This window comes from Narcine bancroftii, chromosome 1 (genome assembly GCF_036971445.1).
Source record: "Narcine bancroftii isolate sNarBan1 chromosome 1, sNarBan1.hap1, whole genome shotgun sequence".
Taxonomy (NCBI): Eukaryota; Metazoa; Chordata; class Chondrichthyes; order Torpediniformes; family Narcinidae; genus Narcine; species Narcine bancroftii.
The window spans coordinates 332,683,919-332,710,980 of record NC_091469.1 but is presented as its reverse complement, the minus strand read 5'-3'; the positions used below and the strand labels follow the sequence as shown (position 1 = coordinate 332,710,980).

General features: G+C 40.0%; 1 protein-coding gene across 13 annotated transcripts in view; it reads right to left on the bottom strand.

The window, feature by feature from the left end:
• ulk4 (unc-51 like kinase 4) overlaps nucleotides 1-27,062 on the bottom strand; it is a 655,266-nt gene that overhangs the window by 159,575 nt on the left and 468,629 nt on the right. The window lies entirely within an intron of this gene.

Here is a 27,062-nt window from a genome sequence, read left to right as displayed (position 1 = left end):
CGTGTTCTGCACTGGTTTTCCCCAGGTGCTCAGGTTTCCTCCCACCCTCCAAAAGGTACGGGGTTGGGAAGTTAATTTGGTGTAATTAGATTTCATAGGCCAGAAGGAAGATTGAGGTCCATTTGAGATTTAACAAGGAGGAACTAACATCAGATGTGTCAGTATTTCAGTGGAGCAAAACAAATTACAGTGGCATGATAGTGGAAATGGCCAAAGAAGGGGACACTAGAAGGGAAGATAGTGGAGCAGTAAAGGATAAAGTTTTGGCAGGAAGTGAGAAAGATGCTAGAGAAATACATATTAAAAAAAGAGGAAATATTCAAATTGAAAAATGTAATTACTATGGCTGAGTAGGGAAGTGAAAGCCAACATGAAAGCAAAAGAGAGGGCATGCAAGGAAGCAAAAATTATTGGGAAGATAGAGGATAAGGACACTTTAAAAAACTTACAGAAGGTAAATTAAAGGTAACTTACAGGTGTAATTTCTCATAAGGAGGGAAAAGATGAAGTATGAAAGTATACGAGCAAATAATATCAGAGGATACAAAAAACTTCCTCAAGTATATAAAGAATAAAAAGAATGATGAGCACAAATTGAAGAGGTATTAACCAATCCAAAAATACTCTCCCAAGATTCCTCTGAAAGGTGTAACTGAAGTCCCTCTTCCAAGGTCCTTTTGATTTTTTTAAATTAGAAATTTGATTGCAACTTAATAACTTATATATTTTACCTATTAAACCCTTATGAGAATGGTTCAAATGAAAAAAGTATCAATCAAATCTGGTTGGTACAATGATGGAAAGTAAGGCAGTAAAATATTCAGAAAATTTCTAGTTTGGAAGTATCTAAAAAATGTAACTTAGGTATATTATATTTATTGTATAATTGTTCAAAAAACATTAAGTTACCATATAGAAATAAATCTGAAAAAGGGATGATTTCTTTAACCTTCCAAAAAGAGAAGGCTTGATCAATTATAGACAGTAGAAAAAAAGAATTAAGAGAAATGATACTAGATAAAATAAATTTTTTCAAGTCAAAGAACTTCCAAAATTGAAACCAAATCCATGTTAAGATTGGTTTGAAGGTATGACTACTAATCTTAGAAAGTGTAAAGGAAGAGCTGCTCCCAATGAAGAGGCTACTGAATACCTCTGCATGGAACTGAATTCCAAATGTACCCAATAAGAACATTCAAATTTATCAAAATAGTAGATCCAGAAAATAATATTGTGGATGTTAACTGCCCAGTAATAGAGACTAATCATTAGGTAAAGCCATACCACCATCTTCCTTTAATTTCTGCAGATGGAATTTATCCAATCTGGAATTCTTTTCATTCCAATATAAGAAGATATTTTAGAGTCAATATTATTAAAAAAGGGGGGGGGGGCGTGGCAAGATGGCGTAAGGAACAGATGTGCCTTCCAGTCCTCTCCTGACTCTGAGTTATTGTTTTGTTTATAAGTGCCCGTTAAAATTCTTTAAAAAGTTTAGTAAGAGGTGCTGAATTAATATCTAATGGTACATTTGCTAAAAAAAAGTAAAAGAAAACGCCAACAGATTGTTAAAAAATTACATTTCCCGAAATTATCTGAGCCTACCTGTTTACAAGAGGCCAGGACTCAGCGTGGAATGGATCCAGGAGAAGAAGCACAGGATTCGGCATTGGAACTTCGTTCTGTTCCGGTAGGGCTCTTTAAAGATGACGCCTGGCAGCCTTTGGAACAAAGGGCTGGCCGGGCGCGTGCATTTCAAACAACGCCCGTTATGAGCGCTGTCACTGAGAGTTTGACAGCTGAATCAGCTGGGACGCCACCAGCTGGAGAGTTAAAGAGCCGACCTCCGATTGATATAGCGGTGGCGCTGCGAAATGCACCACCAGTTATGACGGTTTCCCCAGGTTTAGATATAATGAAGGCTTTTGATGAGATATGGCTTAAAGATAACCCTGACTATCAGCCTCCTGATATTGCTGAGGGGGCTGTGGCAGGGGTTTCTACACGGAGCCATACTGCAAGAAAGGCTGCTGAACCAAGGGAAGGGACAGAAGATCCTTTGGTCTCTCAGAAACAGCAGGATCCTACTATGTCTGAATCTACCTTTGCTGATATGCTTATTAAGAATCTTGAATTTAAGTTATATTCTTCAATGAAACAGCTAGGTAATTCTATGACCCACGTCTATTCCAAGCTTAATACATTGGTGGATATTAATACTCAACAGATGGCTGACTATGGAGCTTTTAAACTTGAAACTAATGAAAGACTTGATATGTGTGATCAAGGTTTAGTTGACGTACAAGATCAATTGCAAGATGTAAACAAAACAATTGAAACATTGCAGATTCAGAATAAAAATTTAGCAAAAAAGGTTGATTATTTGGAGAATCAATCTAGACGGAACAACGTAAAAATTGTTGGTTTGCCAGAAGACATAGAAGGGCCAGATCCAAGAAAATTTTTTACTGAATGGATTCCACGAGTGTTAGGACAAGACAAGTTCCCCGAAGGTCTAATATTGGAACGTGCTCATAGAGCTTTGAGAAGGAAACCTTTTTCAGGACAGAATCCAAGACCTGTTCTGGTCCGATGTTTAAACTACTGTGATAGAGAGACAATTTTACGTGTGGCTATTAGAAATGCACAGCAAAATAGATCTCCTTTGATGGTTCAGAACAATTGTGTTTTTTTTAATCCGGATCTGAGTCAAGAAATTATGTTTCAACGACGTGAATTTAATTCCGTGAAAGAGTTGTTGTGGAAAAAAGGATATAAGGCAACATTTAGGTATCCTGCGGATTTGAAGATTTTTCAGGATGGATATCAGCCAAAGTTTTTTGATAATCCTAAAGAAGCTATGGACTTTGCTCAATCTTTATCGATTACGCAATTTCAGGAACGACGTAGTCCTCCACGGTCTCCAAAGAGAGTGGAGATACAAGATGGGAATCAGATTTCAAGAACAAATGGAAGCAATGGTGGTCGAAGTGGCAAAGTTGATAAAAAAAAACAAATCTTTTACTTTTTTTCGAGAAGATTTCAGATAATGATGATAGTTTAATATGAAATGGGAGTTGGGAGAGGGAACTGGGTGGGCATTATTTTCCAGAAGTCATCAGCTACGTGTGAGTTATCTCACACCCAGTATTTTGTGGGAGTTACCGCATTGTGCGGTTTAAACAGGAGGAGGTAATTGACCTCTTGCCTGTTTTTGTTTCCTTAATTTTTGGGTTAAGGAGTGAAGTTTTTTTTAAATACTTTTTTTTAAATAAATATTTTTTTTTCTTTTCTTTTTTTTGTTTTTGATTGTAGTTTTAAGAGGGAATAAGGGGAGGGATTTTTCCTTTTTTTTCTCTTTTTTTGGGGGGGTTTCTTTTTTTTCTCTTTTATTTTCTTTCTTCTTTTTTGTTGTTGAGTTGTTGTAAGGAATGTCTAAATTGAAGTTTGCTTCTTTTAATGTCCAGGGTTTAAATAATCCTATTAAGCATAAGAAAGTACTTGCTTACTTAAAAAAATTAAAGGTTGATGTGGCTTTTTTGCAGGAAACTCATTTAACAGATAAGGAACATTTGAAACTCAAATGAGAATGGGTTGGAGAAGTTTTTTATTCTTCATTTAATTCAAAGGCAAAAGGAGTGGCAATTTTGGTGCACAAGAATTTACCATTTCAGTTACAGAATGAAGAGAAAAATGGTGGAAGATTATTAAAATTGAACTGTACAATCTTTAATGAAGCTTGGACTTTGCTTGATGTTTATGCTCCGAATGTTGAGGATACAGCTTTTGTTGTGGATATGTCTTTATTACTTGGACAAGTAAATTCTAATGTGATGATTGGGGGAGATTTAAATGTGGTATTGGAGCCTTTATTGGACAAGTATCCAAGAGTAATTAAGAAATCTAAGATGGCAGTTCAAGTAACTAATATGATGTCAGATTTGAATTTAGTTGATATTTGGCGAAGATTTAATCCTACAGAGAAAGATTTTTATTTTTATTCTTCGTGCCATAATTCTTTTTCTAGAATTGATTATTTTTTAATTTCAACACATTTGCAGGATAGGGTTATATCGGTGGATTTTAAGGCAAGACTGGTTTTGGACCATTCTTTATTATTATTAGAATATCAGAGTTCACAAGATGTTCAGAGAGCTCCAAGATGGAGATTTAATACTATGTTATTACAAAAGCAGAATTTATTAGTTATTTAAAACAACAAGTTGAAGTTTTTATTAGTAATATATTAATTCTGTTTCTAGTCATTTTGTTTTATGGAATGCAATGAAAGCTTTTTTACAAGGTCAAATTATCAGTTATGCTTCTAAAGTAAAGAGAGAGAGAATTAAAGATATTGAAGATTTAGAGAAAAAGATAACTGCTACTGAAAAAGAATTTCAAAAAAGCGCTACTGAAATGCAAAAGAATCGGTTAACTAATTTAAAATTTAAATATAATGAATTACAAACTTATTGGTTTGAATGTTTAATGAACCGAACTAAACATAAGTTTTATGAATGGGGTGAGAAAGCTCATAAAGTTTTGTCATGGCAGTTAAAGAAGGAACAATTTTCTAGGATTATACCAGCAATTAGAAAGAATCAGGTATTAATTTTAGCCAAAAGGAAATTAATGAGGAATTTTGAAATTTCTATAAAAAATTATATACCTCGTAATGTAAAGATGTAACTGAAGATGTTATAGATTCTTTTTAAAAAAATATTAAATTGCCACAATTGAATCAAGAAGACAGACAAGAGTTAGATAAATCCTTTACAGAAAATGAAATAGAAATGGCGATAGAAATGGAAAGGCACCTGGTGAAGATGGGTTTTCTATAGAGTTTTATAAAACTTTTTATGCTGATATAGCTCCTATTTTTAAGGATGTATTACAACAAATTTATAATACTTTTCAATTACCTGAGTCTTGCTCTAATGCAATAATTACAGTTATACCAAAAAAAGATAAAGATCCTTTACAGGTTTCTTCTTATAGACCAATATCGCTGTTAAATGTAGATTATAAAATTGTAGCTAAAGTTATGGCTAATCGATTAGCTCAATATTTGCCTAAAATAATACATAGTGACCAAACGGGATTTATAAAAAATAGATATGCGTCAGATAACATTTTGCATTTAATAACTTTGATAAACAAATCTAAATCTCAGATGAATTATCCAATAGTGGTTTCACTGGATGCAGAGAAGGCTTTTGATAGAGTGGAATGGAAGTTTTTGTTTAAAGTACTTGAGAAATTTTGTTTTGGTTCTTAATTTATTGGATTGATAAAGGCTTTATATAATAGTCCGAAGGCTAGAATTGCTGTCAATGGGCAGATTTCAGAATCTTTTAATTTAACAAGGTCTACTAGACAAGGATGCCCATTGTCTCCTGCTTTATTCGCTATAGTTATTGAACCTTTGGCACAATTAATACGCCAAAACAAAAATGTTAAAGGTATGAGAGTTTTGAATGAGGAATATAAAATTAATTTATTTGCTGATGATGTTTTATTATATTTGGTGGATCTGGGTATTTCTTTACCAGCAATTCAAGAATGTTTAGAAAATTATGGTCAATTATCTGGTTATAAAGTAAATTGGGCCAAAAGTGAAATTCTATCAATTTGTAAAGATGATTATTCAATATATAAAAGCATTACCAATTTGAAGTGGACTACACAAATTAAATATTTAGGAATTAATGTTAATACGGAATTTCAAGATTTATATTCAATTAATTATCTCCCTTTAATTAAAAGGATTAAATTAGATCTGATTAGGTGGAAGGATTTACCTTTGGGTTTATTAGGGAGGATTAATACTATAAAAATGAATATCTTTCCTCGAATACAATATTTGTTTCAATCAATTCCTTATTTTTTAAACAAAAGTTTTTTTAAGGACTTATATAAAGCAATTAGAGACTTCTTATGGAAGGGAAAATTTCCGAGGGTAGCATTGAGAAAGTTGATGTGGGATTTTCAATTTGGAGGTTTAAGATTACCGAATTTTCAGCATTATTATGAAGCAGCTCAATTTAAATTTCTTAGTGCATTAATGAATATGGAAGATCCGCACAGTTGGGCAAAGGTAGAAATGACGGTTATTTTAGAAAAATTTCCTCATGAGTTTTTGTTTCGATGGAATAAAAATTTATTACGAACTTATGATGTACCAATATTGAAGCATTTATTGAATCTATGGACAAGTAAACTTAACAAATTGGGGCTCAAAAATAAATGGTCTGGACGATTGCCATCATATAATAATCAACTTGTTCCTTTTACAGTCTCCAATATCACCTTGAAACAATGGGAAAGGAAGGGAATAAAAAACTTATCTGATTGTTTTTCTGAGGATGTTTTGTTCCTTTGATGAATTACAAAGGAAATTTGGTATTAGTGGAAATTCTATATTTGTGTATTATCAAAGATCTTTTGTAAAACAGATATGTGGTCGTCATATGATCTTACTGCCTGATTCTAATTTTAAGGAATATGTACTTTCAATACCAAAAAAGGGATATATATTGTATTTTACAAGAAACTGAAAGTAAAAAAGATTGGGATAAAGATAAGTTGAAATGGGAAAAAGATTTAGGTTTTACAATAGCTGAAGAAGCTTTGATGGAAATTTGCCAGAATAGTATTCGAAAATTGATTAATGCTAGATTAGCGATGATTAATTATAATTTTATACATCAGTTATATTTAACACCGGAGAAACTAAAAAAGTTTGGTCTTAGTAAGTCGGATTGCTGTTTTCGTTTGACCAGACGGCTAATACTTTTTTACACACTGTCTGGCTTTGTGATCGATTGCAACAGTTTTGGAAGGGTATTCAATCTATACTTAATAGTTTATATAATATCTGTCTTGTATTAGATCCTGATATATTTTTATTAGGGAATATGCAATCACTAATTGATTTAGGTTTAAAGGATTATCAGATTTCCTTTATCTATTTAGCTTTAGCTGTGGCCAAAAAAATGTATAGCACTTACTTGGAAAGACAGAAATATATTAACTTTAGATAGGTGGCATTTGGAGATGAAATCCTGTTTGACCATAGAAAGGATATCTTTTTCAATTCAGGATAGGATGTCTTTTTATAGGTTAAAGTGGACTCCGTTTGTTAAATATATGCATTTAAGTTTGCTTTAAATATGTTTCTAAGTGTGATGTTTTAGTATTGATAACTTTTTTTTGTTAGTATCTTTACTTGTTATGTTTTATCTTTTTTTTTGTAAGTGGCCTTTTTTTTCTTATATATAATATTGTTCACTTTATTAACTCTTCACTCTTTATTTTTGGGGGGGTTAGACTAATTTTAAGTTAGGTTATTAATGTTGTGTAATAATTATTGGGGGGGTTAGTTTATTTAGTTTACCGATGTGGTACTGTAATTTTATTATCTTACTTTTATTCTTTTTAAATGTAATCCTTTATTTTATTCATGTTATAAAATCTTAAATAAAGTTTTTGAAAAAAAAAATATTATTAAAAAAGGATATTGGAATAAAAATTGGGACAGCTTGAAATAAATACAAAAATTTAGGTAAAAATTTTGACAAATTGGCCTGTATTTTGTCTAACGTTAGTCCTATTTGTGATGGATGTAAATCAGAAGTGGCTTCTCTACCTGATATGTATTGGATAGACATTTTTAAGACTTTGTCAGCTATACTGTATTTTAGTTTGCAACCTAACCCTGCTATTTTTGGAATTACAATTCCAGAAGTGAGACGAGTTCCCATTTCCACATATTGAGTTGTAGCCTTTTCTATATTGTTGGCTAGAAGAGCTATTTTATTTAAATGGAAAGATTCTGAGCCACCTACTTTGATTCTCTCAAATTATGTCATGTTTAAGTTTAGAGAAAATTAGGAGTCGTTCATTTGATATTTCTATTTGAAGAGAGTTGCCGACCGTTTATAAATTATTTCCACATAACTTAGTGTAACTCTTTTCCCTTTCGGACTATATTTAATTTTATTTCTTTTCTCTTTGTTGGTGAAGACCAGACAATTAATTATTATTATTAAATTCTCAGGATAGGCTTCCCAGTCTTCTTTTGTTGCTTTTTTTTTTCTTAGATTAGTTGGGGTTTATATAATTAAAAAATTTATTTTTCTGAAGATTTCAGTTTGAGGAGATGAAAACATATTTGTTAATTGTGGTGTTATGGAATATGTTATATCATATAGTGTTGTTTTTATCCTTCTTGATTATGTCTTCTTTCTTTCTTTGGCTTGGCTTCGCGGACGAAGATTTATGGAGGGGGTAAAAAGTCCACGTCAGCTGCAGGCTCGTTTGTGGCTGACAAGTCCGATGCGGGACAGGCAGACACGGTTGCAGCGGTTGCAGGGGAAAATTGGTTGGTTGGGGTTGGGTGTTGGGTCTTGATTATGTACTCCTATTCCTATTATACCTATTATTCCTATTATACCTATAATATAATTAATAAAAAGATTGAAAAAGAAAGAAGAGGTGAGAGTAGATATAAGACCATGAAAAAAATGAGGCCGGAGAAATAATAATGTGAGACAATGAAATGGCAGAGGAACTAAATGAGTATTTTACATCAGTCTTCATTGTAGAAGTAATTAGCAGCGTGCCAGATATCAAACGGTATCAGGGAAGGGAAGTGAATGGAGTTACTATTTCAAGAGAGAAGGTGCTCAGAAAGCTGAATGGTCTAAAGGGGTTAAGTCTCCTGGGCCAGATGGATTGCACCCTTATGCTGTAAAAGAGATAGCTGTAGAGATTATGGAGGCATTGGTAAAGATTTTTCAGGAATCAATTGATTCCGGCATGGTCCCAGAAAACTGGAAAATCGCAAATGGTACCCCCCTATTCAAGAAGGGAGTGAGGCAGCAGAAACGTAATTTTAGGCCGGTTAGCCTGACGTCAGTGATTGGGAAGATGTTGGAGTCGATTGTCAAGGATGAGGTAATGGAGTGTTTGAAGGCACAAGACAGGATCGTCCAAAGCTAGTGTAGTTCCTTAAAATAAAATCTTGCTTGACAAAGTGGCAAGCAGGCTGGATAAGGATGTTTTGTGTTTGGATTTTTAGAGGGCCTTTGACAAGGTGCTGCTCAGCTACTTAAAAAGATAAGAACCCATGATATAACAAGAAACATACAAGTATGGGTAGACCATTAGCTGATTGGCAAAAAGCAGAGAGTTGGAACATAGAGATCATATCCTGATTGGCTGCAAGTGCTAGTGGTATTCCACAGGGGTCAGTGTTGGAGCCTATTTCTGCTTTTATGTCTTAAGGTCTTAAGGGCATGCTATATCATTAAAATTTTAAAAAAAAACTAAATCATACATCACTCTGGGAGCCCAATCAATCCTTTATGTGGATTTTGGCTCTATCCACAAGAAATCCAATGAGACATAAGAACATAAAATATCGAAAAGGGTCGACCCATCTGGATCATAAAGCCTGCTCCACCAATCAATAAGATATCGACTCCACCAAGCCGCCAGTTTCCAGAACAGTTAGTTCTCCTACGATTTAAAAATCTATCTAAATCTGTTGTAAATGTATTTGGTGAAGCAGCCTCTAATGTTTCCTTGGGCATAGAATTCCAAAGATTTGCTACTGTCTGGGAGCAGTTCCTCCTCATCTCTGTTCTGAATGTACTCCCCGAATCTCTCAGGTTCAAGGAGTAAATGAAACACATTTCCACATTTACCTGCAATTGTTTACTGCTCCAATTTTATCCAATTAATTTTTAAGGATTGTTATTGACCCTCTCCTCTAGCATAAAGTACGTTCCAAATCAAAAACACTTGTCAGGTAAATAAAATCCTTTTGCTCTCTCTCCTTCCTTTGCCAATCACTTTAATACTGTGCTCTCAGCAATAAATGATTAAACTATTGAAAAGTTGCTCTTTAGTTACACTGCCTAAACCGTGCATAATTTTATAAGATCTTTGATAGATAATAAACATCACAATATCACAGCCCAAATTTCCAACAGATAAAAGTGCTGTATTCTGTGCACATTTCTCGCGTCGCTGTCTCAAAAAGTAGTTAAGTCCTTCCTTGGGTAACAATTCCAAATAGCTGGGCAATCCCAATCTTCATTCAGATGTGGGTCTTGCCAAATCTAAGTGTCCTGTATCATCATATTAATCGTGATATTAGTTGGTGATTAGATTACTCTGAGCAAATTATCTAACTTAGAATCAAAGAGGCTTCAGCAATGGAAATATTCTCTTTGGCCTAATAGCAGCCAAGTTGCCTACCTGAGCTCGTCTGATTTACCCAAGATCAGTCCATATCCCTCAAAACCATTGGATTAATGTACCTCCCTCTACCACTTACTCTGGCAGTTCATTCCACACACGCACCTCTTTCTGAGTGTAAAACTTTCCCCTCAGGAGCCCTTTCTATGCTATCTTTCCCCTTTCACTTTAAATCTATGCCCTCCAGGTTTAGATTCCCCTTTCCTGCAAAACATTCTGAATATTCACCTCATCCGTGCCCAACATGATGTTATAGGCATCCATAAAAACATCACTCAGCCACCTACAGTCCTGTGGAAACGGGTCTCAGCCTATCCAGCCACTCTTGATAACTCAAGCACCCATATGTTCCCCAACTTGGGCAAATGGGACAAATTAGGTCAGCAACTTGCCGCTATGAATGTGTTGGCCAAAGAAAATATTTCCATGCTGTACACTCCATAATTCTGAGTTAGATCATTTGATCAGAATAATCAAATCAAACCGAGCTCCAAATCCGTACCTCATGCAGTCAGGAACCCTTCAGCGCCCTCAGTACCTCCTCACAGCCCAGTTCCAATACCTGGTATCCTTCCAGCCAGTTCGAGCTTGTAGCCAGCAGTCCGCAGCCCGGCGCGAGTCTCCTAACAGCAACCTCCAGCAGCCCACAGCTTCCACGGGTTTCTCGCCTCAAGTCACCAGCAGCCTGCCGCATGCACTTGTCTCTCAGCCACAGAGCTCCCTCATTAGTCCACCACTGTGGTTACTGTTCCCGTGGGTGGTTTCTTCCACTTCTCATTCTCAGATGGGGGTGATCCTCCCATCTTCTGGTGCCCTACCCCAGTCCTCTGCTTCCCTGGAGTCTGCAGCCCCTCATGGCCCTGCCATCTTGGATACAGACCTGCAGTCATGAGATTTTGACTAAAACCACTGTTGGCTCCCTCAACAGGCCATTCAAAGCTCATGCGGAGCCGATTGCAGTCAACTGGGTGGCTGGACCCTGCTGGAGTGTAGCATCACTGCTCCCTTGCTCCCCTCAGGTCTGCACCAGCTGCACCACTTTCACTACAGTGGCTCCGGTAGCACTGCCATCTTTCTTCTTAGGCAAAAAGGAGCAAATGAGTTACTAAAAGAGTATAGAGAATGTAAGAGAATACTTAAGAAGGAAATCAGGAAGGCAAAAAGAAGACATGATGTTGCTTTAGCAGATAACGTGAAGGTAAACCCAAAGGGGATCTACAAGAGTCAAAGGATGGAAAGAGACAAATTTGGTTCTCTAGAGCATCAGAGTGGTCACTGTATGGAGGCTCATGTAATGGGGGAGGTCATAAACAGATTTTTGTATCAGTATTTACACAGGAAACTGGCATAGTGTATAAGGAAGGAAAGGAAACAAGCAGTAGTGGCATGGAACATATAGAGATCAAAGAGGAGGAGGTGCTTGCTGCCTTACAGTGAATAAAGGTAGATAAATCCCCCTGCCTGACATGATACTCCCTCAGACCTTGAGGGAGACTAGTGTAGAAATTGCAGGAGCTCTGGCAGAAATATTTAAAATGTCCTTACCCACAGGTAAGGTGCCAGAGGATTGGAGGGTAGCTCATGTTGTTCTGTTGTTTAAAAAATGTTCCAAAAGTAAACCAGAAAATTACAAGCCAGGGAGCCTGACGTCAGTAGTGGATAAATTATTGGAGAATGTTCTGAGAGATTGGATATACAAGTATTTGGATGACCAAGGGCTGATTAAGGATAGTCAGCATGGCTTTGTACATGGTAGGTCGTTGTGGTGCAACCACTGCATAGTTATTATGTATGTACTGCATGAACTGGTCCATCCCTGCACCTGTGACTCCTCCCTCCTGGAAATCCCAATAAAGACTGTTATGCCCAAACTATTCCCTCAGTAGCTGCCTTGGAACCGGGCCAGCAACATGTGAGATGTATTGATGTCTTAAGGTGATTAAAGTCTATTTATCACAACTCTCAGTCTAATGTGGTTGATAGCACTACAATTTAATCACCTTAATTTTGGGCCATGGACAAGGCAGTACGGGCAGATAAACTGGACACCGACCATAAAGATCTGGAGGCCTCAGTCAAATTCGATCAATAGTTGAACTGCCTTAACATTTTAATGAGATGCAATGACGTAAGAGTGAGGAAGACAAACGAGATCTACTCTTCACTCAGATCGTCCACCATATTTTTCATATGATAAAGGACTGCACTACTTACTCGACCACAATGGAATGCCTACAGAAACAGTATTGGACCCCAATGAATGTCATCTATGCCAGGTTCCTTCTGGGCAGTCGTAGACAAGCGCATGATGGGCCAATTGATGAGTACATGCAAGTCCTGTGAGACCTGAGGTGAGCCTGCAACTGCAGAGAAGTCTCTGCTGCTGCCCACTTTAAAGGTCTGATACGGGATGCATGTTTGGCTGGATTTAAATCTGATCATGTCAGAAAGAGACTCTTGAAAAAGGGCAATCATAGCCTGCAAAAAGTAGTTGACCTGGATAAAGCGCTCAAGACAGCGCAACTGAACGCAGAGGTCTTCAGAGGAAATGCGCCCACCATGTGGGAAGCCCGGGTACCACCATCTTGGGACACAGGGATCCAGGTCACCGCTGCCACCTTCCAGTACCCGAAATTCTACTTCTGCAGCCGTGCAAAACATCCCCAAAAGAGCTGCCAGGCCTGAAACGCTACATGCTTCGCCTGTGGGAAGAAGGGACACTACAGGAAGGTATGTAGGTCCCAACCCCCTTTCAGCAGTGCCACATGCAGCCAACAGCAACCACCTCCGTCATCACTTCCGGTCATGGGAAATGGCTCAGTGGGACCATGGGGGTGGCAAACCGGGACGGCACCACTTCCAGCATCACTTCTGGTGGTGAGGAGCAGCACCGTGTTTGCGGCATGGGGGCAGACATCTTGGAGGATCCCCCTGAAGCAATACTACAACAGTGATTCAGACAGTGATCAGACATTGGCCTCAATTACCCTGGATCAGGACAGCCCACGTCAACTGGCCACGCCCATGATGAACATCGAGGTAAATGGTCGCGTCACAAATTGCTTATTTTATATAGGTAGCACAGAGCTTCATTTACCCAGGCACAGTGCAGCACTACTCCCTCGTGGTAGCTGAAGTAAAATGTAAAGTCTCCCTGGGTTCAAAATCTTACTCGGCTGAGATCGACAGCTGACAATGACCATGTGGGGCATGGAGTACAAGAACTTTAAGCTCCTCATCATGCCACAGCTCTGCGCTCCAGTCATACTGGGACTGGACTTTCAGTGGCAGCTCAATAACATCCAAATGCAGTTCGACAGACCACACTCCCCCTCACAGACAGCAACTACCAATTTTTAAACTACCTGATCCCCCTCTAAACACGACCTGCGGTCTGACCACCCTCCATGTCCCACTGCTGCCCCTGTTTGAGAACCTCTCCCTCGACTGCAAGCCTGTCACCACCAAAAGCAAGCGATGTAGCCCCGAGGACAGAGTTTTAATCAAAGCAGAAGTCAAATGGTTTCTGGCAACAGTCCCTGGAGGGCACAGGTGGTGGTTGATAAGAGTGGAGAGAAACACCGCATGGTTAATGACTACAGTCAGACCATAAACCGCTTTATCCAGCTGGATACCTACCTACTCCCCCGCATCACCGACATGGTGAATGAAATCACCCAGAACATGCAAACCCCCCATTATGCTAACGTGGAGTACCAGGATGGGCTGCAGGAGATGGTTTCCATCTGAGACCTGGCGCATGCAGGGGACCCCTTGACCAACCAATCAACATCTGCTCATGGTAACCCTGGCCAACCGGCCCCACTAATTGCTTTGTGCTTTTATTCCCACACATAGTAACCAATACACAAAGCCTGGTCCCACACATAGTAACCAATACACATAGTCTGGTCCCATATCTGTGGCATATGATTCTGTGATTTGCTGGTTCTACCGCCCCAGCAAAAGAAAGTACTTTTGAAGAGAGCATGGGGAATGGAGACAATGGGTGTTCAAAGGGAGTGGTGGAAAGATTGATTGTAGAACCTGGTGTTTTACTCATCAGAATACCAACTTATCTGAAAGCGGATTATCAGAATTTTCCTTTACTTGAAGCAGAACAGGAGAGAAGTTTGGGGACGAAATTGCAGAACTGACGCTCTCCACATCAGCAGTGGAATGATTACACTGAGGGAAGTCAGACAGTAGTGAGAAATCTTCACTTTCATGCCCTCACTCCCAATCATTTTGCAAACCCCACATAATGGCATTCGCTTGGCAGTTTTGTAACATGCACACACCCGAGCATGCTCCTTGGTGATGAATATCAATTTTTTGACATGGCAATTATATTTGCAGATGACTCGTAAAAAATGTGCATAAAATCAGGAGCAAAGAGCTGCTGGAGGGTCTCAGCAGGTCAGGTGGTACCCGAAGGTAGAAATGGTCAGTCATCAACGTTTTGGGTTGGGACTAAAGGAAAAAGTGGGTAATAGCACATGTATGGAGGTGGAAAGGAGAAGGGGGAGAGACCAAAAGCTGGAATGGCATTGGACAGAAGGTGTAAGAAATGGAGAGAAACAGGTTGAGGCAATGATCATTAGGAGGTAGGTGGAAATTAGAGGGAAAAGGAAGGACACCAGTAGGTAAATAAGAAATGGGGAAGTGGAATCAGATCAAGATGGAGGTTACCTGAAATTCAAAAAGTCAGTGTTAATGCCTTTGGGATTAAGGGAATCCGGGAGGAATACAATGTATTGTGCCTCCGGTTTATGTTGAACCTAACCCTGTCAATGGATGAGGTCAAGGGCAGACGTATTATCATGGATGTGTTCAATGGAACTGAAATCTAGATTGGCTACAGGAAGTTCTAGCTTGAACACACACACAGAGTGCTAGGTGAAGTGGTCACCCACTCTGCATCTGGTTTCACTGATATAGAGGAGCCCATACTGGGACCGTTGAATGCAGTAGATCAGGTCAGACAATGTGCAGGTAAGAGTGTGGCTGTGGCCCTGGGTGGAGGTGAGGGGGGAAATGTAGGGGAACATTTGACCTCATTTGTAATAAATCAATGCTGGAAACCATCTGCTTGGCAGGCAATGTCTGTGAAAAGAGAGCCAGAGGTACAAGGCTGCCTTCCACAGATACTGCCTGACTGTTCCCAGCATTTTCTGGTGTTATTTCAGGTCTCCATCATCTGAAATAAAACCAGATGCTATCTCAAGATCTAAGATGCATGAGTGATGTTCCAAATTCAGATTTATTGTCAGAGTACATATATGACATTATGTACAACCCTGAGTTTCTTTTTCCTGTGGATCAGGAGGAATTTCTATTTATTGGTAAATGTAAACAGTCCTCAAGAAAAGATACATACAATAAAGGGAGAAACGTAAACAAGAAGGAAGTGTAAATAAACTGAAATACTGTAAATTAATATTTAGTAATAAAGGATATGGAAAGTAAGAGTCCTTATATGAGTCTTTGATTATGTATGTAGATTAAGAATCTGATGGTGAGGGGAGTGGGGGTGCTATCAACTGTTTCTGAACCTGGTGGCCCCTGACCTTCTTTCCTGATGGTAGCAGGAAGAGCAGAGCATGACCTGGATGGTGTGGATCCTTGATGTTTGCTGCTGCTCTCTGACTGCAACGCTCCCCGTAGATGTTCTTGATGCTGGAGAGGGATTTGCTTGTGATGTCCTAGGCTGTGTCCACTACCTTTTGCAGAGCTTTATGGTTGGAGTTATTGGTGGCCTCATACCAGACCGTGATGTAGTCAGTCAGCAAACTTTCCACCACACATTTGTAGAAATTCGCCTGGGTTTCTGGCGTCATACCAAACCTCTGCAAACTCCTGAGGAAATAGAGGCTCTGACGTGCTTTCTTCATGGTGTCATTAGTCTGTTGGGTCCACGAGAGGTCCTCTGAAATAGTGACTCCCGGGAATTTAAATTTTCTCACCCTCTCCACCTCTGATCCACTAATGATTACTGGATCGTCTACCTCTGATTTTCCCCTCCCGAAGTCCTCAATCGACTCCTTAGTTTTGGTGACATTGAGTGCAAGGTTGTTGTTGGTGCACCAGTCAGTGAAGGTTACATCTCTCTCCTGTTTACTGGCTCATCATCCCCTTCTATACAACCCACTTCCGAGGTATCATCAGCAAATTATAGATGGTGCTTTTATCGTACCGAGTCACATAATCATAAGGTGTAGAATAGACCAGGAGGCTAAGAATGCAGCCCTGTGGTATTCCAGTACTGATGGAAATTGCGATGAGGTGTTCTCTTATCAATCCTTATTGATTGCCTTCTTGAAGTGAAGAAATCCAGGATCCAATTACACAGTGGGGTATTTAGGCCCAGACTTTGGAGTTTGTTGATCAGCTTTGAGAGGATGTTGGTATTTAATGCCGAACTGTAGTCGATAAAGAGCATCCTAACATATGCACTTTTCCTGTCCAGGTGCTCCAGGGCTTTGTGTAGGGCCAGTGAGATGACATCTGCAGTTGGTAAACTGGAATGGATCCATGCCACTGCTCATACAGCAGCTGATGTGCTTCAACACAAGCCTCTCAAAACACTTCATCAGTGTGGATGTGAGTGCTACTGGTCAGTAATCATTTAGGCAGGTGACCACATTCTTCTTGGACACAGGTACAATTGAGGCGTGTTTGAAACAGGTGGTAACCACCCCTGCTGGAGTGAGATGTTGAAGTTATCCGTGAATACATTGGCAAGTTGGTCAGCACAGTTTGTACATCATACTAAAAAAAAATTAATTTAATTTTAATGTAGCAATATAGTACTTAAGTATCATTTGATTGCTTGTGAACAGAGCCAGAATACACAGAAAGGACTGATTGGGCTCCCACTTGATGCATGATTTTTTTTCAAATTTTAATGATACAGGAAAGTAGAAGGCCTTCCCAGCTCATGAAACCCGTGCCATCCAGTTACGCCCAGTTAACTTTCTAACTCCCGAGGAAAACCCACACAGGTCACGGGGAGAATGGACATACACCTTACAGACAGCGGCAGATTTGAACCCAGGTTGCTGGGGCTGTAACCCATTGTGCTACCTGATGCCGCTTACAACCTCATAATTTTGAACATCCAACATTCCAGACAGAAAATGTGATAGTCTACCAAATGACACCAGGCCTATAAAATGAAAATAAAGCAGATTCAAGGTTTTGTGTAGAATTGCTTGACTGTTAACCTCCCATAATCTATATTCAGTCCATCAGTGGGATTTGTACACAGTATAAGCAATTTTCATCACTGAGTCATGAGAACAGAAGTCTTTTAAAGAAGGGAAAGGTTTTGAATGCTCTTGTAGCCAAGATAATGCTGGCTTCATACACTGTACTCCATTCAGTTTAAACAGCAGCACAGGATATTTGATCTTGAGCCAAGTTTTATTTGACCGCAATAATGATTAGTTCTACAGTAAGCTAATTACCGCCAATGTCTTTAAGATCTTACAGCAAGTTTATTTCTTGCAACCAGCAACGCTGGGCCAGATGCTGAGCGATGCAGTTGGCTCCCTGACAGCTACGGAATACTGGTGTTAGCACAGATGAGGATTGTTTATCTGATCATACTCCAGTTAGTTAAGACATCATTAAAGTCCCATTCTACCATGACATACACAAGTAACAGCTTGTGGAACAGGAATGCCATTTATCCAGTCAAGATCTCCGTTCTGCACACTAATGAGGCAGAGGGCAGACATAAATCCAGAATTTTTCTCCGGGGCCTTTGCTCTAACAGAGGATGAGAGCTATCATTTTATTTTAAAAAGAGTGGAATATTATCCAGGTCTCTTGTGTCTTCTCAGACTTTATTGTTATTGATCAAAATCCTGTAGTTTGTTTTAAATGTAAGCTCCTAAAATGCCAAATAATACAAACACTGTTGCTGCCATGTGTTATGAATGTACAATGAATTTTAATTTTTGGAACTTTCAGGTAAGCAGTATTAAGATGACCAAGATTTTAGTTCGTCAATTGCTTTCAAATTCTGAACTAAATGTTATCAAAATAATAATTCTAATCAGCTCAATTGAGTATAAGCTGTTTTTTAACTGGATGCAACAATCCTGCCTCAAGCTTTATTTGTTGGTGCCAGTGATGGATAAAAACTGTATCAAACTAACCTGTAAACCTCAAATCTATATGTAAACATGTTTCTTAGTTAAGAATCCATCGATTCAAGCATGCATCATTGTGCTCTGTACATCAAAAGTGCTCTCAATACCCCTAGATATTAATATTTTTGTTCTTTCTGCTGTAGGACTCTATTACGGTCAACCATGCTTTCAGTAGTTGATGCCTAGAATATGGTTCCTAAATTATTTAGTCACTCCACTTACCTCTCCCTCAGTAGATGTTGTGAAAACTTTCTCATGAAGCTTTCAATCATCTCTACAACAACTTGGCATCTATTTTGTCTTTTCTGTAGTACTTGTGGTATAGTTTTCTACTGAAAAGGTGCTATGTAATTGCAAGTTAATGTTGTTGACAGTGTTGCTTTGGTTTTCATAAGAAATAACTTAATGACGCACAGAATTTTTTTCTACAGGAGCTCAACCAATAGCATTCTGCCGCCTGCATCACAGTGTGGTTGGGTTGCTGCAAATAAATGGATTGGAGGCCAATCCACAGGACCATAAGGGCGGTAGAGAAGATTACTGGGGTCTCCCTCTCTCCCATTGACATGATCTACCTAGATTGTTGTTTGAAGAGGGTTTGAAAAATCGTTGAGGACCCCTACCACCCCGCACACATCTCTCAGCGACTCTTGGTGGGAAAGGGATATAGGAGTATCAGAGCCAGAATCACCAGGCTGAGACTCTACTATTTATTAAACAGAATTTATTTATTTTTACAAATGTATCTACATACTGCAAAAGTACTGTTTGTCTGTATGTGTGCTATGCCTGGATGTGTGTTTGCATGTTTTTGCACCGAGGACCAGAGAATACTGTTTTGTCAAGTTGTACATGTAGAATCAGATGATAATAAACATGAACTTGATTTATTGGTCTCATCTATTGGTGGGAACATATGATCCAAACTAAAGCAATTTTGGCATCCATGATCAATGAGAAAGTACACTTTATGAAATGCTATTAATGTAGCTTAATCTGTAAAATGCTGTAAACTAGTGTTAGATTTCTGTGAATTTATCAGGGTACATACATGACAATAACATACAACCCTAAGATTCTTTTTTCCTGCAGGCGTGGCAGAATTATCATTAATTAGTAGTACAAAAAAAACTGTACACAGCGTAAACATGTAAACAAATAAAAGAACTGTAAGCAGATATTGAATGTAAACAAACTAACAGAGAACAAAACCAAATCAATAAAGTGCACAATCAAGAGTCCTTAAATGAGTCTCTGATTGAGTTTGTCATTGAGACTGATGGTGGAGGGGTAGCAGCTGATCCTGAACCTGGTGGTGCACGTCTTGTGGCACTTTTACCTCTTTCCTGATGGCAGGAGCAAGAAAAGAGCATGTGCGAGGTGGCGTGGGTCTTTGATGATTGCTGCTGGTCTCCAACAGCAGTGTGTGTTGAGCTGTCAGTCTCCCACTTGCCTAGCCTGCTTTATTGACATTGGACATGTATTATCTCTACCATTAAAGACACTCCCCTTGGGTATAATGCACCCATTGTCTTTCATTATTGTACCATTAGTTTTTGCTAATAAAAGCCATGATTATTGTTTGATTATATCACCTTTGTCTACTTCATTAACTGGCACTTCACAGTGTTCCCTGTAGATGTGGGGAGGGTTTTGCCTGTGATGTCCTGGGATGTATCCACTACTTTTTGGAGGGCTTTATGCTTAAGGGCATTGGTGTCCCCATACCAGACTGTGATGGAGCCGGTCAGCACACTTTCCTTCACACCTCTATAGAAATTTGGGTATCAGGGTTTATGATGCCATACCAAACCTCTGTAAAGTCCTGAGGAAGTAGAGGCATTTGTGTGTTGGTTCCAAGAAAGATTCTTTGAGATGTGATGCCAAAGAAATTAAATTTGCTCACCTCTCTCCACCTCTGATCCCCCAATGATCACTGGATCGTATAACTCTGATTTTCCTTTCCTGAAGTCAACAATCAGCTCCTTACTTTTGGTGACATTGAGTGCAAGTTTGCTATTGATGCACTATTCAACCAAATTTTCAATCTCCATCCTGTGTGCTGACTCATTCCCTTCCTTTATACAACCCACTAACATGGTATCATCGGCAAATTTGTAGATGGTGTTATTGTTGTACCGAGCCACACAGTCATAGGTGTAAAGTGAGTAGAGCAGGGGGCTAAGAACACAGCCCTGTGGTGCTTCGGTACTGATGGAGGAGAAATTCTTACCATTCTTCACTGATTGTGGACTGGAGGTGAGAAAATCCATGATCCAATTACACAGTGGGGTGTTAACTTCCAGGTCTTCGCATTTACTGATCAGAACCAGGGCTGATTAATTGTTTCCTCTCCTGCATGAAGTCTTTGCTTGAATCTGGCCCTCCTCCACATTTCTAAGAGCCCTGTGTGCCTCATACAACTAATCACAGGTTGGTCCTCCCAGTGATCAAAGGCAAAAAAAAAAACACAGTGTTCTCACGGCTAGTCTTGTCTGTAAATGAATGCTTCCAGCAGGGTCCAATTGAGATTGCTAGAAATTCTCCCAATCTATCCTCTTTGAGGAACTAAATTAGCAGACTGATCGGGGCTTGGCATGAGCTGGAGAACAGAATCTAGTTATGTGGGTGAACTCTTTAAACCATGAAGTGAGAATTTGATTTTTAAAAGTGCCCCAAATTGTATTAGTAAATAATATTCCATTTATGAAAAACAGCCTGTGATAGTACAGATTCTATCACCAATGTGTATATGTACAGATTGTAGTGCAGGATGACTGTGATTGGCTGAGAGTGTAGCCACGCCTACTGGCAGGTCTTAAAGGATTGCTCCTAGCCAGACCAGGTCATTCTGAACTGGTTGACCTACATGTGATATGCTCCAGTCTTTTAGTTAATAAAATTGTAGAGCGCGTTGAAAGAACCAAAGCCTTGGTTTGGATCAACAAGTCTTTGGTTCTTTCGACGCACTCCACACAACCTTTTACAAATCACATAATGAATGGAATGAAATTAGAGCATCATAGTTAAAGCTTAAACTTCTCTTTCTAAACTAATGTACAGATTTTTGAGACAATAAAAATGTCAAGAGTATGTCCATTAGGTAATGTGCTCAAATTGAAATACTTCCTTTGAAATAATGAAAATGTTGGAAATACACAACAGGTCAGGTGGGGGGTGGGGAGGGAGGGAGAGAGAGTAATATAGGAACATAGGAAGTAGGAACAGGAGTAGGCCAAAAATGGCCCATCGAGCCTGCTCCGCCATTCAATATGATCATGGCTGATCTAATTTATGACCTAACTCCACCTACCTGCCTTCTCCCCATATCCCCTAATTCCTCTATCATGTAAAAATTTATCTAGCCAAATTTTAAATATGTTTAATGTGGCAGCCTCAACCACTTCCCTGGTTAGAGAATTCCAAACATTCACTACTCTCTGGGAAAAACTATTTTTCCTCATCTCTGTCCTAAATCTACTCCCCTGAATCTTGAGACTGTGTCCTCTCGTTTTAGTTTCCCCGGCCAGCTCAAAAAACCTTCCTACATCTATCCTATTCATACCCTTCATAATCCTATATGTTTCTATAAGATCTCCTCTCATTCTTCTGAACTCGAGCGAATACAATCCTAGACGATTTAATCTTTCATCATAAGTCAACCCCTTCATCCCAGGGATCAACCTAGTAAACCTCCTCTGGACAGTCTCCAAAGCCAGTATATCCTTCCTCAAATATGGAGACCAGAACTGGACACAGTACTCCAGGTGCGGTCTCACCAGTACCTTATACAGTTGCAACATTACCTCCCTACTCCTGAATTCAATTCCTCTAGCGATGAAGGCCAACATTCCATTTGCCTTCTTAATAACCTGCTGCATCTGCAACCTAACTTTTTGCGATTCATGCACAAGCATTCCCAAGTCCCTCTGCTGTAGTTTTTCACCCTTTAAATAATATTCAGCTCTTTTATTTTTCTTGCCAAAGTGGATAACCTCACACTTACTAACATTGTACTCCATCTGCCAGATCTTTGCCCACTCATCCAGCTTAACTATATCCCTCTGCAGACTCTCCACATCCTCATTACAATTTGCCCTTCCTCTCAATTTGGTGTCATCCGCAAACTTGGCTACACCACATTTTGCCCCCTCCTTTAAGTCATCAATGTAAATGATGAACAGTTGTGGGCCTAACACTGACCCCTGCGGCACCCCACTTACCACTCTCTGCCAACCTGAAAAATTTCCATCCTGACTCTCTGCCTCCTGTCAGACAACCAATTTTCAATCCAGGCCAATATACTTCCCCGGACTCCACTTTCCTGTAACTTACTGATAAGTCTCTTGTGCGGCACCTTATCAAACGCTTTCTGGAAATCCAAATATACAACATCAACCAGTTCCCCTCTATCCACCGCACCCATTATATCCTCAAAGAATCCTAACAAGTTTGTCAAACAAGATGTTCCCTTTCTAAAACCATGCTGCGTCTGCCTGATTGAACCCTTACATTCCAAAAGTTTCACTATTTCATCTTTAATGACAGCTTCAAGCATTTTTCCAACTACAGACGTCAAGCTAATTGGCCGATAATTTCCAGTATTCTGCCTACATCCCTTCTTAAAAGGTGGCGTGACATTTGCTGTCTTCCAGTCTGCCGGGACCTGCCCAGAATCCAAGGAATTTTGGTATATGACCACCAATGCATCAACTATAACTTCTGCCATTTCCTTCAGAACCCTTGGATGCATATCATCAGGACCAGGTGATTTGTCTGGCTTTAGTCCCATTAGTTTCTCCATCACTACTTTCTTTGTAACAACTATTTTATCAAGCCCTCCCCAACATTCGCATCCTTAACTCCGTACTTGGGCATGCTGGACGTGTCTTCCACCGTGAAGACTGACACAAAATATTTGTTTAATGCCTCGGTCATTTCCTCGTTTTTTGCTACCAGTTTTCCTTTCTCATCCTTCAAGGGTCCTATGTTAACTCTGGCCACCCTCTTCCGTTTTATATATTTATAAAATTTTTTGCTTTCTGTTTTTATATTTTGTGCCAATTTACTTTCATAATCCTTTTTCCCATTTCTTATTACCCACTTTGTAACCACTTGTTGTCTCTTAAAGTTTTCCCAATCTTCCAGTTTCCCACTGCTCTTTGCAGCTTTGTACACCTGCGCCTTCAATTTTATACTCTCCTTTATTTCTTTTGTTAACCACGGTTGATTTTTCCCTCCCTTGCTGCCCTTTTTCCTGACCGGAATATATTTTTGTTGAGCATTACAAAATATTTCTTTGAAAATTTTCCACTGTTCCTCAACTGTTTCATCAATTAGCCTGTGCTCCTAGTCCACTCTGCCCAATTCCTCCCTCATCCTATGGTAGTCACCCCTGTTTAAGCATATTAGTTTTAGATCTAACTATTTCCCCTCCCATCTGAATGAGAAATTCAATTATACTATGATCCCTATTTCCCAGATGATCTCTGACTATTACATCATTTACTCTACCTATCTCATTGCACAACACTAGATCCAGGAGAACATTTTCTCTTGTGGGTTCCTTAACATGCTGCTCAAGAAAGCTATTGCAGATGCATTCTATGAAGTCCTCTTCCAGACTCCCACGACCAACTTGATTTTCCCCATCTATGTGGAAGTTAAAGTCCCCCGTGACTACTGCCGTATCATTATTACATGCCTCACTTATCTCTCTATTTGTGTGTGTGTGTGTGTGTGTGTGTGTGTGTGTGTGTGTGTGTGTGTGTGAGAGAGAGGATGCATGTGTGAGAGTGTAGTGTGTGCATGTGAGTGTAGTCTGCTTGTGTGAGAGAGTGTAGTGTGTGTGCATGTAAGAGTGTAGTGTGTGTGTGCACGTGCGAGGGTATAGTGTGTGTGTGAGAGAGTAGTGTGTGTGCGCATGTGAGTGCAGTGGGTGTCTGTGTGAGAGTGTTGTGTATATGAGAATGAGAGAGAATGTAGTGTGTGGGAGACAGAGAGAGTGTTTTTTGTGTGTGTGTGAGCGAGTGAGTGAGAGAGATGGATGTTGAACAGACGGAGAGAGAAAGAGAGAGGAATATTGCAGAGAGAGGGGGAGAGGTGCATCAGAGAGAGAGTGAGAGAGGGAGAGATCTCCTAGGGATAGAGGGAGATGTGTCCCAGAGCGAGATCGAGATGGAGGATGCGGGGGGGGGGGGTGGGGGAGAGGGAGAGAGGGAGAGAGAGAGAGAGAGAGAGAGAGAGAGAGAGACAGACAGACAGACAGACAGACAGAGAGAGAGAGAGAGTGAGCAACAGGGATAAACCCGGTAATTACAAGCTTACAAGCAGTGGAAGAGTTATTGGACAAAATACAGGGGAATTGGATCAAGTTGTACTAGGAAAAGCAGGGATTAATCAAAGTCAGCATGGTTTTCTTAGGCAGGAGACCCCATTTAACTAAATTTGAGTTTTTCAAAGAGTTAACAATTAGATTATTGAGGACAGTGTGGATGATGTGGTCTACATGAACTTCAAGAAGGTCTTAGACAAAGTTCAACAAGGGAAAGTGATACGAGGCAGAGGGAGATAGTGAAGGGTTGCTTTTGAATCTGTGACAGGTGGTGTGCTTTATGGATCAGTGATAGGACCATTTCTGTTTGTACATACACGTGAAAAATTGGTTATGAGTGTAGGAGGTATGATTACTATGTCCTGCAGTCAACAGAAATGGTAGTATTACTAATAATAATGTGGATAATGGTAGCATACAAGATGATACTGATCAGTTGGTAAGATGGGGAGAGCAATGGGCCCAGATGAAATTTAATCCTTATAAGGCGATGTACCTTGGAAGGATTTAGAAGGGTTGGACACACAGAATGATAGACAGTGCCCTCGGGAATACTGAACAACAAAGGGAATTTGGTGCATAAACCCAAGTATCCCTGAAGGTGTAAAGATGGATCGATTATGTGTAGAAGAATGCCCCCTTCACTTATGCAGGATATATGATGCAAGAGTAGGAATGCTACGGCATAACACCCTGAACTACGTTTTTGGCCACATCTGGAGTACACTGCACAGTTATGGTTATCACTCCCCTACACCCTTGCACTGGAAAGGGTGTAGGGGAGATGCCCCTGGAGGTTGCCTGGGATGGAGTATCTCAGTTAGGAGGAGAGACTTGAGAAGCTCAGCTTGTTTTCCTTGCAGTGGAGGAGGGTGAGAGGAAGACTAAATGATGAGGGCAGAGATAGGAAACTTTTCTCCAGAGCAAAGCTATCTACAGTTAAAGAGCATTGATCTAACATGGACAAAGAGGTTTGGATGGAATCTGAGGACACAGAGCGTGGATGGAGTTAGGAACCCTCAGCCTGACTGAATATTGGAGTTAAGACTCTCACAGCATTTAGGAACCATCAAGACAAGAACTTAAATCACCAAAACATTGTAATTTATAGATAAAGTGTAGGAAAATGGGAGTTATATACATCAGAATGAAAATTGCGTGGAAATGGTGGGCAATATGGTCTGTCTTTTTTATTTAGACATACACCACTGTATCAGGCCAATTTGGACCTATGAGTCCGTGCCGCCCACATTAAACCCTGTTAACCTACACCCTGGTACATTTTTGAAGGGTTGGAAGAAACCGGAGCACCCCCCACCCAGAGAAAACCCACGCAGACACGGGGGACGTACAAACACCTTTCAGACAGCACAAGGTTCAAACTCAGGTCCGGTCCCGAACGCTAGCACTATCACAGCTAACCGCTTCATGACTCTGTGCTCTATGACTTTAGCCACTTTCAGATGGCCACAATACCCGACAGTAAAGCCGCACATTATATTCCTGTGCGGCTGTCGGGTGGCCATCTGAAACCGGAAAAGCCGGCCAGGAGGTCTACTTACCTAATCCTTCTCCAGGAGGTATAACATCCTGCTTCGAGTATCGTCTGTTGCAGCTGGGCTGCCAGGAGGCGGGCTGATGACGTCGCGGTGACGTCGTCAGCCATCGATTCTTGAGAGCATTGAGGGAGATAGATCGGTGGAGACAGAACTACTTTGCGTCTGTACACTCATGGTTTGTTAAAATTTTGAACGCGTGCGTGTGTTTTAAAAGTATTTGGTACCTGGATATTTATTTAAGGTAGTAAAAAATCATTTCCTTCAACACCCCCCCATCCTCCTCCCTTCCCCTCGCATGATGTTTAATGCGACTCTCCACAGCTCTTGTTAGTTTCAGCTGAAAGTCAGTTTTTTTAAAAAGCAGCGCTCAGCCTCTCTCATCCCGACTCCGTCCCTCCCTGTTATCCAGTGTCACTTCCAGGGTAAGGACGATTCGGTCCCGAAATGACTGGTGTCTATTTCCGTGAAACTAGCATGGTTACTGATTGTTGCTCCGTATTTTGATGCTCCTGGTGTCGGGGTTGGGGGGGAAGGCGCTCCGTCGTGAGCGTGTTCCGTCGTGAACGTGACGTTACACAACCCCCTGCTGTTGCCGATGTGTGGCACCGTTTCGAGTGGGATGGACGAGTCCTCATTAGCAAGATGCAGCACTAACCCCTCAAAGTAATGATGTAGCTGGAAAGTATGATGTACCCGGGGCTTGTGTAAGGACATTGTGGAGTTAACTTCTTCGGACCCGGCAGT